Consider the following 17,906-nt stretch of genomic DNA (forward strand, 5'->3'; position numbering starts at 1 on the left):
GCGATAGGCGGCTGCCACATGGCTCTTAAAATGGCGGACGGCTCCTCGGTTTTGGGCCTGGTCCACTGAAATGGCCCTGGGACACTTTGGAACTCGGACGCTTGCCTGCTAGGGCTTGGGCTCCATTCTCGAAAAGCGTCCCCTCAGCCGTGAAGATTGTATAAAAGTCTTGGGGGCCCCCGACTCCCGCAGGCTTCCAGTGGGGAGCGGCTGCCATGATTGCTCGCGGAATGACCACGACGGAGCCACGAGATGGTGGTGCTCTCATGCTGACGCCAGCTTCAGTCTGAATGATCCAGAAACAAGGTGGGGCTTTCATCGTTTGGGAAAAAAAAATGTTCTAAACCAATGAAAAGTGTTATTTTTAGGTCATATGACCAAGCCTTCCATCTTTAGGAAACCAAAAGTAAAATGAACCAATGAAAAGTTTTATAAACAAGTCACATGACCTGTTATGCGACATAGGGCTACAAAAAGCGTAGAAAATCCGTTGGCACGTGAGGCGGCGTCAGTAGCGGACCGATGTGCGAATAGGCCGAAGGCAGCACAACGCGCCGAGATCCGGATGGCACCGAGGTGGTGTCCAGCAAATTGCCGCACTGGTGTGGCCATCCTACAATGCTGCGCCGAAAGACGGCGTGTCCAGCTGAATTGCGGTCACTGTTGCGGTACAGTGACTCGAACGCGCCGAGATCCGGATGGCGCCGAGGTGGTGTCCAGCAAATTGCCGTACTGGTGTGGCCATCCTACAATGCTGCGCCGAAAGACGGCGTGTTCAGCTGAGTTCCGGTCACTCTTCCGGCACAGTGACTCGAACGCGCTGAGATCCGGATGGCACAGAGGTGGTGTCCAGCAAGTGGCTGCACTGGTGTGGCCATCCTACAATGCTGCGCCGGAAGTCGGCGTGGGGTGCCCCGTTGGCTTATGAGGTGATGTCAGTAGTGGACTGATGTGTGAATAGGTCGGAACCAGCACAAGGCGCCAAGATCCGAATGGCAAGTCCTGGATGTTGAGTGCCTCAGTTGAGATTTCTGAGCAGTGCTTGTAGGACTGTCTGAAGCTTATTTGCACCTGCTGCAGCTTCACTAGGTCCGGCGGAACTTTTTGCCTTTTCCTTTCTGCTTCTTTTCCTACAATGCGTTTCTTCTGAAGACACGACCAGGTCCCTGAATGTGTGCAGGGGGATGCTATTGATTGAATGAACGCGCCGAGATCTGGATGGCACCGAGGTGGTGTCCAGCAAATTGCCGCACTGGTGTGGCCATCCTACAATGCTGCGCCGAAAGTCGGCGTGGGGTGCCCCGTTGGTTTATGAGGTGATGTCAGTAGCGGACCGATGTGTGAATAGGTCGGAACCAGCACAAGGCGCCCTGCACTGTTGAGCCTTTTTCAATGTCTGTTTTTTGTTGTTTCCCCTCCATCAAAAACAAAACAAAAATACAAGGCGCCAAGATCCGAATGGCAAGTCCTGGATGTTGAGTGCCTCAGTTGAGAGTTCTGAGCAGTGCTTGTAAGACTGTCTGAAGCTTATTTGCACCTGCTGCAGCTTCACTAGGTCCGGCGGAACTTTTTTCCTTTTCCTTTCTGCTTCTTTTCCTACAATGCGTTTCATCTGAAGACACGACCAGGTCCCTGAATGTGTGCAGGGGGACGCTATTGATTGAATGAAAATGGCGGCTTGACACAAAGCTGACTCAAGCGTTACTGTTGGTGCTATACAGACAAAAATTGGTTTTCAGTTTGTACATTCTTCAGGTTTTTTTTTTCCATCCAAGTCTGATTGAGAGTTTGTAGAAAAATGGCTTCAGATTTTCCACATACTACTCTTCAACATTCTTCCTAAATGTAACAATGTGAAACTCACTAGGAGAACGGCTGTTTCTGTTTCCTTTCAAAATGCTGCCACCAATATTTTCTGAATGGAAGACACCATCTTGTAGCATAAAGGGCCGAAAGGGGTTCTGGTCTGGCCGATGGTTGGTGGAGACATTTTGACTATATCTTGGACCTGCCCGGCCTCGCCCAAAATGGCGCCGGTATAAATGGGACTCGTAACTCTTTGCCCGCAAATGTATATCTAGAAAATGTTATTGTAAGTGGCCCTGTCGTATTTTAATTACAAAATGTACGTCCACCGATTCCGCAACTGTTAGACACCTTTGTTCTTGTCACCTAATGGCCCGCTCGTTACGTTCTTCTACAGTGTAAATGTCTCCTCATCATATACGATTTCAGTTTGCTCCGTGGCCGGCCCACGTGGTTATAGGCCCGTATTTGTATACTGACATTTTCACAATAAAGGTTTTTAAAACAAAACACGGTAGTAGTATTTTCATTTGTAAAGTTTTTACTTTTAGTGACTGTTTTCGAATCAGTAAAAGGCAAGTGAAATAAAGCAGTCCAATTACATGACGGATAAAAGGTATAATATGTAGGAACGCAGTAAAGATAAATGGTCAAGGGCAGTTGTGTTTTTCATGTCTGCAACATAAAGTGATCGATAAGAATCTGATAATCAGGCGTATCGGCGACTAAGACAGCAGGCCGAATCTCTTTTACTCAACGGCTCCGTCATGGAAGGAAGAAACGCCCTTTTTCTCGAAAAAGGAATATATTTTACTTGCAAGACAGTTGTAAATTTTCCGGGAAAGTACATTAGCCTGGAATATTATAACATATGTTTGAAAAAAAAATATTGTTCGAAAATAATAAAAAGCGTAATTTTTAGGTCATATGACCAAGCTTTTCATCATTAAATTAACAAAAGTAAAATGAACCAATGAAAAGTTTTATTAACAAGTCACATGACCTGTTATGCTTACGTTACGCGCTGCGCGCCGCGCCTCGGATCACTTCCGGGTGCGCTAACGCGGCGTGTCATAAAACGCATTACGCGACAACGTAGGTCAAGAATATAGTCTAAATGTCTCCACCAACCACCGTTCAGAACACAACCCCTTTCAGCAGTCCAAAAAGTTCTGTTAAATGACAACAGAGGGGACAGGCAACAAGAACCATCAGTCAAAGAGGGGAGGGCAAGTTCTTCTCTTCCGGGTCATGTTGGGGCGCTACCGGAACTGATCGAATTGGTAGTCTACAGTGTTTCTGGATGTTTCAGACTAAAGCTGGCGTCAGCATGAGACCACTACCATCTCGTAGCTCCGTCGTGGCCATTCCACGAGCAATCATGGCAGCCGCTCCCCACCAGAAGCCTGCGGGAGTCGGAGGCCCCCAAGACTTTTGTAGAATCTTCACGGCTGAGGGGACGCTTTTCGAGAATGGGACTCAAGCCCTAGCAGACAAGCGTCCGAGTTCCAAGGTGTCCCAGGGCCATTTCAGTGGACCAGGCCCAAAACCGAAGAGCCGGCCGCCATTTTGAGAGTCCTGTGGCAGCCGCCTATCGCTGCACCGCAAGAGCGGGCGCATCTCAACTACATGGTGAGCGAGACGCTGTAGTCGCAAGAGCGGGCGGAAAACAGCTGAATGGCGGAAGAGGCACAGTGTAGCAAAAGCGGGCGGAATGGCAACTAAAACGATAAAGGGGCGCCCCACTACAGCTTGTCTTCAGGTCAAACGGATTGTGGGACAAGGTCCAGAATTGAAGAGTCATCAAAAGGCAAAAAGTTCCGCCGCACCCCGGGAGCCGGCCGCCTATGTCGGGGGCGATCTCAGGCTACACCAGTGCTATAAGACTTGGGGAGGGTGTCGGAGCCAAGCGTCTTCTCCGAGTCCATGGCCATCACACCGCCCCTCAGGGGCCTCCGTCAAGCTGTTTAGGAAGGTAACATATCACATTGTTTTCTAATGCAGTCAGGTCCACAAACGACACTCACTTACTTTGAGAATAGTGAAGCTGCAGTAGGTGGAAATAAGCTTCAGACAGTGTTACAAGCGCTGCTCAGAACTCTTAACTATGGCACCCAACATCCAGAACTTATGCTATTTGAGAATGGTAGTGACATCGAAGCATCTCAGGGACCAAAACCATTAACGTACTTTCACGTATGAAAATCTTACTTGGGGAGGGGGCAGGAGCGAAGCGCCCCCTCCCAGTCAGCGCCACCACACCGTATGTTGAAAATCTGAAGCCATCGTTCTACAAAGTCAACCAAACTTGGATTGAAAAATCTAGAAAAATGTACAAACTGAAAACCAGTTTTGGTCTGCATAGCATCAGTAACAACGCTTGAGTCAGCTTTGTGTCAAGCCGCCATTTTGCTTCAACAAAGCACAGGCATTGAAAAAGGCTGAAATTCAGAACTCTAAACTATGGCACCCAACATCCAGGAGCTTGCTATCCGGATCTTGGAGCCTTGTGCTGTTTTCGATCTATTCACACATCGGTCCACTACTGACATCATCTTATAAACCAACGTTATGTAAATAGTTTTTTAATAAAATGTTTTACCCTGTTTCTTTGCTGGTGTGTTGTCTATATTTTTAATATTTGCATAGGGTTTGTCATTATTTTGTGCGGGATGGGTGATGGAGCCGAGCTGTCTTGCAGCCCTCATGGTGTGGAGCTCAGTTCATCTCACTATTTTCGTATTTCTCAAGAAGGGTTGTTCCTAATATTTCTATTTTAGCGAGGTCAAAAAGAGATCCAATTAGTGGCCTACTGATTTTGCTCGATTACTTTTATTTTTTTACACGATTTTTCACTATCTGCAAAGACTAAACAGAGTATTGTGACTTTGTGCTTGTTTGTAAATAGAGAATGATCCAAAGAGAACCAATTCTAAAACAGTAAATGCTTGGACAACAATCAATCAAATGGAGAGACAAGGAGGCACGACGGATTACAACGGGGGTAAAGGCCTGCGTTAACTACCCTTCAGTATCTGCAAAGAGAGAGTACTACTAAGGCAAAAGAGGGGAGGGGGGGGGGGCAGCGTTCAAAGCACATCAGCGTGCATAAATACGAAAATGTTTTTATCTATCACGTACTTGACATTTTAAAGCTTTTCATATTTGCTATTAAAAAACCAATGAAATTCACAGAAAAAACCATAGGTTATAGTGGATATATAGTTAGGAATTTGCATTTACAAAACCTTGAAAATTCAATGAAAAAACCATAGGTTATAGGCCATATATAGTTAGGAATTAGCATTTACAAAACCTTATTTTACTCGCATAAAACCATTGAAATTCCATATATAGTTAGCTAACTATAAGCGCTAACTATATATCGCGCACCCGCAATCCACTGCTGATGATGTCACATATTACATCATTCATGACATGGTCAGTGACATCACTGATGACATCACTGATGACATCTCAAATGACATCACTGATGACAACTCAAATGATATCAATGATGACATCTCAAATGACATCACTGATGACATTACTGATGACAACTCAAATGACATCACTGATGACATCTCATTTGTCATCACTGATCACATCACTCATGTGATAATACAATGAACCTCTTCAGACTCTAATATAACCTTACATACACTCAGTATAAACAGACACTCACAGACTGTCACTCATCCATGGAGTTACTCACACACCTAGTCAGTCATGCAAAGAATCAATCACACCTCCATTTCCTCAACTATACAGTTATACACATCTTACTTATTCAAACATATAATAACACATATTTACTCTCTTATATAATCCCTGATACAAGCTCACAGTGATCGATACAGCCACTCACACATTCACTGGCTCTTATGTTCAGTTATTTATATATCTCAACTCTCACATGTATTGTGTTTTACATACGTACTTACTTGCACATGTAGCAATGAGAAATCCATTCACTCACCAACACACCCATGCACAGTCAACCGCCCATATAGCTGTTTCCACATGCACTCTTGAACTCATACTCCTAGTGAATCAACTGCTTACACATCTATGCACAGAGTCACGCACCTCCCAGCCACCCACACACACACTCAGCCTCCCATTCAAATATTTGGGCAACCAATCAATAACCCATATGGCCACTCTTATAGCTACTGATCAACACATGCAGCAGCTTACACAACATCAAACATACTGATGCACGAATTAAGACAGTTTAGTCACTAACCCATGTACTCAGTGAGACACATTTAATCACTCACTCATACAGTCAGTCATGCACGTACTAAATTCTTCATCCAGACACTTATACATCCACTCATTCTTCAACATGTGAAACATATTTAAACTTTACAAACACATACAATCACTGGATGTTGTGATCAGTGATGTCATCAGTGATGTCACTGACCATGTCATGAATGATGTAATATGTGACATCATCAGCAGTGGATTGCGGGTGCGCGATATATAGTTAGCGCTTATAGTTAGCTAACTATATATGGAATTTCAATGGTTTTATGCGAGTAAAATAAGGTTTTGTAAATGCTAATTCCTAACTATATATGGCCTATAACCTATGGTTTTTTCATTGAATATATATATATATAAATTTTTTCTCTTTTCCCAATATACCTCCCATTCCAGGAAGTAAGCCAGGACACTCAGAGCTTCTTGCAGAGAAAGTTTTATTTGGCAAGTGAAAAAACAACTACGCGTTTCACCATTCAATGGTGAAACGCGTCGTTGTTTTTTCACTTGCCAAATAAAACTTTCTCTGCAAGAAGCTCTGAGTTTCCTGGCTTACTTCCTGGAATGGGAGGTATATTGGAAAAAAGATTGAGGTCTGCCGGTGACCTGACTGGGACCGCTTGCGACAGCTGAAGGATCTCCTACCGGTACTGGTGGAGTGTATATATATATATATATATATATATATATATATATATATATATATATATATATATATATATGTGTAATATTTAATTAACATAATAAATAATTGAAATTAGAAATAAATAATTGAAATTAGAAAATAATCATTTACCTGTAAAAAACTTCCTACGCTATGCCCCTGGAAACCCAACAACCTGCTACTAAATTATAAATTACTAATTAAATGTAAAAAGAAGCAATAATTGCACATTAAAAATTACAACCTATACTTAAAAAATTTAAACACTTGCATCAGTAATACTAACACCTATAGTTAACACCTGTTATACCGAATATATATTAAATTAATTAAAAAAAAACACTTAGGGGCCGATTCCGATCCTGGAAAAAAAACGTCGGTACGATTTTCATCTGGAGCCATCGCCGTACGATTCGTACCCGTCCATCCGAGTCGCATAGTACGATCCGCATTCCGTCAATCCGTCCGAATCGTCGCGATCGTACGTGTTGCAAGGCTGAAACAGTGAACCGTACGACTCGTACACATGCCGTACGACTCGACGAGTACGATCCGGACCGGGGTATGAGGACGCGATTCGTACGGTCCACGTCAGGTAAGGGCGATTCGTACGGTAAAGCACACAATCACTTACACACCGTACGGTGCGTACACCCCATGATCACAGGGGTATGCACCGTACCCCTGCGATCATATGCACCGTACCCCGTGATCGCAGGGTGTACGCACTGTACACCCAGCGAACATGGGGCACGGTGCGTACACCCCAAGATCGCAGGGTATGGTGCGTACACCCCTTGATCGCAGGGGTACGCAACGCACCTCTGCGATCATGGGGTGTACGCACCGTAACCGGGGGGGCCGTTCCGTACCTGTTTCGGGGCAAACTTTGCTTTTACGGCTGTTTTCAGCTCCCATAGAAAAAGGGTTGTATGGTGCGTACCCGACACGAATCGCGTACAGCGGGTTCCGAGGGAGATTAGTATGGGGATTTGATTCCTACCGTCTCTGTACGATTCGTACGGAGTCCAGCTCCTGGTACGAATCGTTCTTCGTCGTACGTACAGGGTACATTGCAGGGTACGATTCGTACGGGGAAAACGCTCCGAATGGCTTTTCGGAGTGGTTTTTCCCGAATCGGAATCGACCCCTATATATAACTATATTAAAATAAACAATGTTATATACAACATTTTTTAAAACATTATGTAAATAAAAAAGCAATATTTGTACCTTCTAAATTCTGTTCCTTGTATTTTTCTAGCAACAATATTTTTGGGATGATATTTATGCAAAACTATATTTTTGATTCAATACTTGTCATTCACCAATTGGATAATTCATTTATCAAATCTTCTAGATGGGCAGTGTTTGTCCACTTTCACCAGCAAATCCTCTATTATTTCTGTTTGCATTTATAACTTTATTAGGGAGTTGAGAGTCAAGACTAGATTCATCATTAATTAATTGTGGTAAATAATGTGTTCAATACAGTAGAATTTGTGCTAGTAATGGAGACACACCAACAATGTCATTTGTCAGAAGCAATGGGCCTCATCTGTTATGATGAAAAGTTAAAAATAAATGTAAGAGGACTGGATTATGTCTAGGGAAAACACATATTGAAGCCAATAGGCCTTTAAGGATGGATTATTATTACACTGTGTCGAGGCATGTACACAGGTATTTTGTTACGCTAAATCTCACTGATCACCGTATTCCACAAGGGTTTGAATGTTAGTTATCCCTTATGACAAACCCTGAGGGTAGAAGGTTTGCACTGTGATACTCCATTTTAGGCCTTATTAGAGGATACTAATTATTTTACCAGATCGAACTTTGTATATATTTGTAATTTTAAGACTTGCCATATGTCTTTGTTGGAGAGGACAGCGCTCTCCAGACTTAACTATATTATATGCTAAAGAGCAGCCATGATTTGGCTCTTGTGGATGGCAGAAGTTACAAAAAAGTATTCTACAGAGGTTTAATTGTGGGAAATTGATAACTTAACTATTTCTTTTAAAATTTCGAAGTTAATAGCTTTTCCCAGTTGAGCTCCTGGCTAAATTTGCACCTATTTGTTCACCCCAAAAAATCTTCCTGCAAAATCAGAGGAAAAAAGCTTCTCCAACATCCATGACCTTTAACACATGACGCTCAAGCATCCCATATAGACTCTTCCAATCAAGCATATTAAATAGGACTATTCACACGCGTACCATACAGACTCTTCCAACCAATCATATTAAATAGGACTACTAGACATCGTACTAGGGCTCTCCAGGACTTCGGGGACACACCAGTAGCAATACAATTTGTTTGTGAATCCAAGCCCAACCCAGGATTTACCAATCCAGTGTCCCAAGAGATGTTTAGAATAAGCACAAGATGTGCCACGGCTTTGCTGCTCAGGCAGTGGAGGGTTTTCTGGAATGCATGGGGATGCTTCCTAGATCCTGATTTCATTTTCAAAGAGAAGCTTGGTAGACAGGATGAAGATGAGATGCTATCAAAAGAGTGCATCTTTGAGGGGACTGTGGGCTATAACGTGCTTTCAAGATGGGCAGTCTCAGGGTGTTGGGTGGCTCCTTGTTATGGTAGTACTTGAGTGGCCTTTGCCTTGGGATCATCAGTGTTTGCATATATGAAGACGCCCTTAAGTTTGAAGGTCTTCCTCCAGTCCAGCCATCTCTAGCCCTACACACTCCACCAGGGAGGTGGAGCAGAAGCCAGTTAATGCATAGTGAGACCTGGTGGATCCACCCTGATGGTTATTATGCATCCGGGTGTTTATTTGATTACGATGACAAAATAAATGCATTTACTATGATGAGAGAGGGAGAGCAGTAGATGTTCTTAGTCTTCTCTGTTCAACAGCATTTCTGTTTTCAGGAAAGTGGGAGAAGGTGACTGAGCAAAAGGGACAGAAGTGCATCCCTCCACGCATTTCTAGGTTTTATTACGGGGAATAAGTATTTCAGTTTTTAGTGCTTATTTTTGGTGTATTTCAAAGATGTGTTTTCAGTTTGTAGGATCAAGGTCCACGCAGGAGGGATGAAATTCAGGACGCTTTAGTGAAGATAGTTACATGTAGATAGTTCCAGTACAGCAGGTACTTAGGATCTGGAGAGCAGCCCCACCAGGAGCAGCCTGCTTGCTGCTCAGCCCATTCTCAACTGTCACTTCCAACCTCTCAGGCACCCAACATTCCAATCGCATCATCACTCCAACATTCCATGCAGCGCACACACAAACACACTGGCTGAGCAGGGGATGTAAAAGGCATAACAAGAACATGAGTAGGATACTACACAGTTGTATCCTAACCTTTGGATATTAGTGTCAGCCCTGCCGAGTTTCCCAGATCTGTGCATTACTATTTGCTCAGTCCAATTTTCTTTGCATTTTGGGGCTTGTAGTCTTGTTTGTATCATTGTAAGACCAGGACTGCAAGTGTCAGGAAAAAAAAGGCACAAAAAGGCTGGACCAGTTTGTTACACATGGGCCTGGAAACCTTCACAGGTATGAGTGTGACTGTGTTTATACAGCTTCCCCACACACACACAAGATACACAAGAATGTGTTCTGCATGAGTTTCCAAAACATGTTCCTTTGATTGCTGTGCATATTGTGACATGATTAATTTATTTAAAAGAGGAATACTGCGGAATGTGTAGTGGTCTCCACCAAGGAAGTCAATTCACCAAAATGCCAGGAGTAACGGAGAGATATCTCATGCCATTTGACATTTTCTTTGATTTACACACACATACTTACACATACTAAAACATCCACACGCTCTCGCGCACATAAACACACTCTGACCCGCAAGCATGCATACAATATACATTTAACAGCATTTTTTACTTACCTTAGCTTCCAGATAGGGTCATATTCTTGCTAATGGACTCCATTTTATTACACTAATAGTAATAATATTATTCACTATTTGTATAATTTAAAAAATGACAGAAACCAGGCAAGTGGAGCTCCAACCAGTGCCCATAGGGAAGAGCTGTCCCTGTGTTCCAGGCACTGATTTTGCCACCCCTGAGGCCAGGGGTAACAAAAGCAGTGCCGGGGGTATCAAGGAGCAAGACAGGGTCGACCCCTAAAAGGCGTCCATGGTCTCCACGTGTATGAAATGGGCCTCTCCCTCACACACGCTCAGCGACTCCTACACTATCACTGAACTCTGTCTGGTTTGCCAGACTATTAGAGGCCTCATTTACAAGGCCTCTGCACCACCCGAAAGTCACTTTTTTATGATGTTCCAGTGTCGCACATTGCAGTGCCACAACTACAAGGCCACGTAAAGCCACCCTGCGTGACTTTTCATGCCCTTGTAGATATGGTGTGAGGCAACGCAGCACAAGCCACTGCGTTGTCTCACACTGCGATGGGGAGGTGTGTCATGGGTGTTACGGTGGGTGTTCCCACGTAACTCCCATGGCATTCCCAGATTTACAATGTACTGTAACCTGGGAATGTGTCAAAAGCCTACGCCTCCTCAAGTGAGGTGTAGGGGAGGTGCAACAAGGAGAAATAACTTTATCTCTCCTTGTTTTTTTCCCTCTTTCTATGTGTGCTGCATTCAGCAGCACACATAGAAGGCGGAAAATGCCTCCATTGATTGGTTTTGAGTAGAAAGGTTTCTTTTCCTGCACAAATACAATCATTCCTACAACGCAGACACCCTTGCACCATGCCTGCCATTTTCTTTTGCCATAGGGCAGGATGGATTGCAGCGCTACCCTATGGTAAAATATTGTGAGGCCCCAAGTGTACACAAATTGGTTATGTTGAAATATTGTTTAACACCTTGGGTGCTCCTGACGAGCTGAGCTCATCATGAGGCACAGTGGCGCTGTGCTCCTGATGAGCTGAGCTCGTCATGAGGCACAGTGGCGCTGTGCTCCTGATGAGCTGAGCTCGTCATGAGGCACAGTGGCGCTGTGCTCATGACGAGCTGAGCTCGTCATGACCGCCACGGCGCTCACACGCAGGGATAATTCCCCTGCTGTGCTGAACATTCTGTGGAAACGGGCGTGGTCATGACGAGCTCAGCTCGTCATGAGCACTGCGCCACCATGCAGCAGGACGAGCCGAGCTCGTCACAAGCACTGTGGTGCTGCGCGCGGCCCCCCTCCGCCCCGCGCCGCGGAGGAATTAGCCACTTAGCGAAGGGGTTAAGAAACCAATACCTGGGCACAGTTGGATGCCATTCGGCCAATCTCTGTTCAAATATTATGACTTTTTCCAGGGTGGTCAACCCTGCCCACGTGGTGGTATCGGGTGGAACTTTTATATATCATGCCTACATATGATTAATTTGTACCCCTGCATTCTTTAATTGCTGAACCGTGATCCTTACAGCATGCTCCCACCCACTTTTCTATGTTTCCCATGCCTGCTTGGAAATGGTGCTGCTGTTATCTGCATATTCATAGTTGCCAAGGAGCACACACAGGAAAGGGGGTACAATCTGCAGAAGATGTGCACCTACTTGGCAAGGGTAAGTAGGAAGATGAACAGGTCATCTCCCCTCGGTGCAACAATTTAATCCGAAGTGGGGACCATCATTTCCTGCCTGAGGCTACTTTAGAAACCATTCGATTGGTGTATTTTGGTACCAAGCCCTCATCTTGCAAGAATGGAGGTAGCTGGCCAAGTTCTGACTTGGCAGAACTCTCACTGGTGTTTGGTGCCCATGCCAGCAGATGCTTTGAGCTACACGTATGTTTATCAGCTGAAGGGGTTTCCATGGCATTAGAGCGGTGTGTTGCCCTGCTCAAAGAGAAATTCCCTATACATGCCAATAATGCACTTGAATCTGCAGGATCTCCATAATCTGCTCAAGAATCTTTAGTGCCGGGTCTATCGCATTTTTGGCTGAAACTATTTTAAATCACAAAAATATTTGCCCCTTTTATGCAACCCCTGTACTGAATATGGATACCTTGAAAACATGGTCGGGCTAATATTTGTTAGCAACCAGGTTATCCTAGAATATCTCTTGTCCCATTTCTTCATCTCATCTATGCGATTCGATGCCCTGTGCATCCTGGGTGGGCCTTGTTTACAGTAGCCTGCTTAGTTACCACAATGCCATGTTTAGGATTTGGCAAGAGTGGGAAGGGATAGGCACCAGGTAACCCACTGCATAGGTACACAACCAACTTCACTTCTTCCATTATACTATGTCCCTCACTCTGCATCCTGATGATATATCACAGCCATTGCTTACTTGCTGAACTATGTCCCCATCAACAGTACATCTTTTCTGCGCTCCTCCTGGTGCCAAATCACACACATCCCCAACATACAATGGTCCCCTATCTCCGCCACTTGTAGATGTCTTCAACCAATATCCTCACCGTCCTAATCTCCCCCTGCCCTTTCTTTTCCTGCTCAGCTCTGTCCCCCCGCTGTTCATGGACCACTTTGTCTGCCTCCCTCGTCTTCCAAATGCTGTGGCCCTGTTTTCCTTCTAGGACCAGATACAGATCTGCCTTCTGCTCCCCATCTTTAATGCACCAGTACGAGTGGTACACACTTTAGAGCCAAAAATAACAGGATGTGGTAACTCTCTAAAACTTCTAGCATGAAAGACAAAGTCAGGACGTCAGGGCCAGAGATACTGTCTCCGTGCGGCTTCATCTGCTGCTAAGAACACATGTGAGAAAGCGCGTTGTATATGTTATGTAGTGAGGCTGGCCGGAAGGATGTGTCATTTCATCAATTTGGTTTACAGTGATCTCTTGCCCCCTCCTGCAGGGGGGTCTTAGGACCTTACAAAAAAATATACAACTGAGATCCTAACGCAAATAAAATGTGTCACTTTGCAACTATCCCGTGGATCTGGTGCTGACAGCGCGCACTTGGACTGTGTGGACACGTTTGAGTGTAGGGCCCCTGGGAGTAGCAATGTTTGAATTGTGTGAACCAGGGTTTTAAGGGACGTGGTGCGGGTGCGGCAACATGGGCGGCTCTGGGCTCATGGCGGCCCTGGGCAGGGAGCGTAGGTAGGGGGCCCGGGAAGAGGGGGTCCGGGCGGGGAGTAGTGTGGAGGCCAGTGAAGAGGGGGGGGTCAGGGTGTTCGGAAGTGGAACAGAGGGGCCGCCAAATCCCTGCCAGGGGCCACCACGCAAATATGTCTCCATCCTCAGAGGAATATTATATTAAGGATATATATTGGCGTGGTGGCCGCTGGGGTTTGATGTCCCTGTGCAGGTGCACAGCTTGCACATGCCTAAGGCCGCCCATGGTGGCAAATATTCATTTGTATAAGAGATAAGGCAGGTAGCATACTAATTATTATGCTACCCCTTCTGTAATATGCCTTAATTGGCAGATCTCCAACACACAGGGACGCTTGTGCGGGAATTGAGATTTTGATCTCTTATCTGATCACCTAGATACCTATCTCATTGAGTCCCTTTTTGGATCGGTTATTGACTGTCATTGAGTAAAAGGCAAACCCACATAGGTTAAATCAACCCCATAGACTGACACAACTCTAAAGAACCACTTACAACTGTAAAGTTTAAAGGTTTATTATAAAACCAAAATCAGTTGCAAATACAAGCACCTCAATATAAGGTTCAACAGGTATACAGGTACAAGAAGGAACATGAATTCCCTAAGAAACCTCAATCTACAGAAGAAAACAATCAAAACTAATTCAAAAATCAATAAGTTGAATATCATTGACACAAAGTGGATCTGAAGCGTCATTTACAGAAAAGAAATGTAACAGGTTAAGCTGTCCCTACTCTATGCTAGATGACATCCCTACTCAGCAAGTTCTTTACCTAAAAAGGTGTCAGCCGTTGACTTCCGAAGAAGCGCAAACTCTCTTAGTCTCAGATGGAAACCTATGTCGCATAGCAGTACCCTTTCTGCCTACCCATCCGCTCTCTAAGGGTCCTCAGGCCATCTGCTCTACCTCCTCCCCGGGGTGCTGTCCCTAATACAAAATCACAGTATGGGTGGAACGCCCCTTTGAGACGCCCACCACGTACACATTTCACGTGGTCCTGCTTCTGGTTTTTTCCATAGTTTTGTTTCTTTGAATCGTCTGTTAAGTTGACCTTGCTTCCCAGGCGCCATCTCCATCGTGCTGGTACCCCCATGACATTCCGGTCGACTCCTCCGGACCAGAGCCTATCTCCTCAAACAGAGCTCTATTCATTACATTTGTGATTGGTACCCCCCTCGCACCTGGAAACAGACACTTCGAAACAGGGCCCCAAATTCCAAGCTTCTCTTATCTCACTAGGCCGTAAAACTTCGACCAGCATTGGCAATTTAATTTAACGAGACTTTTGACTCTTGGCTCGCACGTGCAGATCAAAGCTATCCCCCTATCTCTCCAAGCCCACTAAATTATATGCAGTGGACTGCACTCTGTGAACTCTTACTTCTTTAGCTTAAAATAACATGTTAACACACCACTCTATAATTATACAAAACTCTTCTATAAGATATGGCTTTTAGCACACACATATATATAATAAGCAAATCATTGAATAATATCGAATCCATGTTGCATAAAAGATACAATGATACCCTTTCGTTCTTACACAGTGCTATGTGGTCTGCACGTTTCTTCATTTTACATTTCATCTCTTTCTCCGTTTAGTAACTGCATACATGAATTCTGTTTAGCACATTCTAATGTTCCTAAGCATTTTCACACATTTCTACATTAGCCCACTATGTATACGGGCCTTTCTAATTCTAATAACACTCTAGAGTAAATACAGATACATATTCTCATTCCTTAAGTTACATAAGCTAACTTTACGCTACAGGCTTGTAAATATGATGCAGACATAATTTTCATTCAAATTGCGCTCTCTCACTTGCATTCCCTTGCCCATTCTGCATCTCTGTTGTATGTTAGTGAAGCTTGGCGAACCGTTTCTCAGTGTACAAAAACCAAAGTATTGGGCACTATTGGGGTGGTAGAGAGAATTGATTATTGATAGAGTTTAGTGGGCTGACAGGGACCCAGAGACCCCGGGGGAAAGAGGAAAGAGACCCAGAGGTCGAGGACACGAGTGGTGGGCTCCTCCTCCACCGATGACAGAGTCGCGGCTGCTGGCCACACCCCCAGGAGGGCTGTGGCGACACTAAGTGGGTGCTGGTTTTAGGATGAAAAGGGTACAGGAGCAGAGAGGACTCTCAGGCAGAAAGACTCTAGGTGGTCCGTAGTTAAATCAGACTTCTAGCCCGACGGGTTAAAACGATACAACGGTAACTCACACACAGGGACAGTGAAAAAGGGAAGTCTAACCTCCGGGTATATGTTATAAATGCGAGCCTTCAGTCTGACGGAGTAAGAAAGTGGCTTTTATTTTTGTTTTGGAGATACTCATTCATTTAAGAAGCAGATGGTTTTAAATGCTTACATTGGTTTTAAATACTTAGGGTCATAATTTGACCAGAGGAGCCCGAGCAAACAATTTACATCTAATTTCCTGTACAAAGCATTTATTATTATTTTGGACTGCTGAAAGGGGAAAAGAAAGAAAGGAAAATATCAAGATGCAAGGTCATTCATTTTCCAAACCCCTTCCAATAAAGTATGTTGTTAATATGGACCAGGAAGTACGGCCAGTATGCTGAGATTACCCCAACGAGTAACTATGAGTGAATCAGGTGCGTGGAGTACAGGCCTCCAGGGTTCATGGACGTCATTTAGGGATCACCAGGGGTTGCAGCTGCGACCCTGGGCTTTCCACCTGCTACCCCTGGCACTGCTTTTGCGACTCCTGGCCTCGGAGGTGGCAAAATCAGTAACGGGAACAAAGCAGCAGCTCTTCCTAATGGACGCTGGTTGGAGCTACACTTGCCTGGTTTCTGTCAAATTTTTTATTAGACAAATAGCGAATAATAGTATTCACTATTAGTGTAATAAAAAATGGAGTACATTAGCTGGCATATGACCCTATCTGGAAGTTAAGGTAAGTACAAAAGATGCTAATTGTATATTGTATGCATGCTTGCTGGTGGGAGTATGTTTACATGCGCGAGAGTGTGTGAATGTGTGCACGGATGAAAATCCATAAAGTCCACCCCCCCTCCCCGTTCCTCTCCTTTGTACCACTTCCCACTACTAACATACCACATGTATTTTGTAAAGCACACTTATCACCCGCTGGTCTCAGGGTGCTCAATAACAGATGTTTATTGTTCCCCAACTCAATGGTATTCATTTTAACAACCTCAGATGGATGAAAGGCTGAGTCGAGCCACCAAGATTTGAACCTGTGATCATGGGTTGAACACAGGCAGCTTCAGTGAATGCATGAGCCCACTAAGCCACCAGACCCGGCTACTCACCTGGTGTTGTTAGGTCTCGACCTGCCAATGCGCAAGCGCATTGCAGCTCAAGACCTATAGAGTTGGATCACGATAGCCTACCAAGGGGCTTTGGCAGGCGGATTACATAGAGTGCATGTGCCCGTGCATGCGCTTGCCATTTGCTCCCCGAGCCGCCTCTCATCATCGCATCAGACCCGCCACAGCAATGCAGAGAGCTTCAGATTTCAAAGGAATGCTCTCCCCCGCCCCCTCTGCGCAATGCCAGGGCTTGCCATTTCACGCGCTCCGCAGAATCAGCCCTCCTCCGAAGAATTGTTTTTTCAATCCTACAACGTATTTGTAGTTGATCTAGAGTCGGCAATGTTTGCTCAGTACATCGCTGTAGCAACACATCTTTAGAAGCTCATCCAGTAGAAGTGCTTTTATTCTTGTTCATTGTATGCTGCTTTCCTTAATAATTCGAGCAGCATTATTAATTATGTATACCATCTCATTGTTTCTGTTCCCCTTCATTTTTGTTTCACAAATTAGCTTTTCTTTCACCAACTTTGGAGTCGTGTGATACTCCTGTAGGTAGGTTGCGCGGTGTGATATTTACATTTACCTTTCGACTAGAGTTATCTTTTTTTAGATGTGTGAAATGCAACACAATTATTGTTGTATGGTTATCCTCTGTTGTCCGCATTTGAACGCTCGCTTACACAACTGATTTGTATTCAAAATGTATGCTCAGTGCAACAGCCTGGCAGGAAATTAACCTTTTCCAGTGAATATGTTCTGCCTGTAGCTTTTTCGATCCTGGAAATAACACCCAATGACTATGGGCGCC

This window comes from Lissotriton vulgaris, chromosome 10 (genome assembly GCF_964263255.1).
Source record: "Lissotriton vulgaris chromosome 10, aLisVul1.2, whole genome shotgun sequence".
Taxonomy (NCBI): Eukaryota; Metazoa; Chordata; class Amphibia; order Caudata; family Salamandridae; genus Lissotriton; species Lissotriton vulgaris.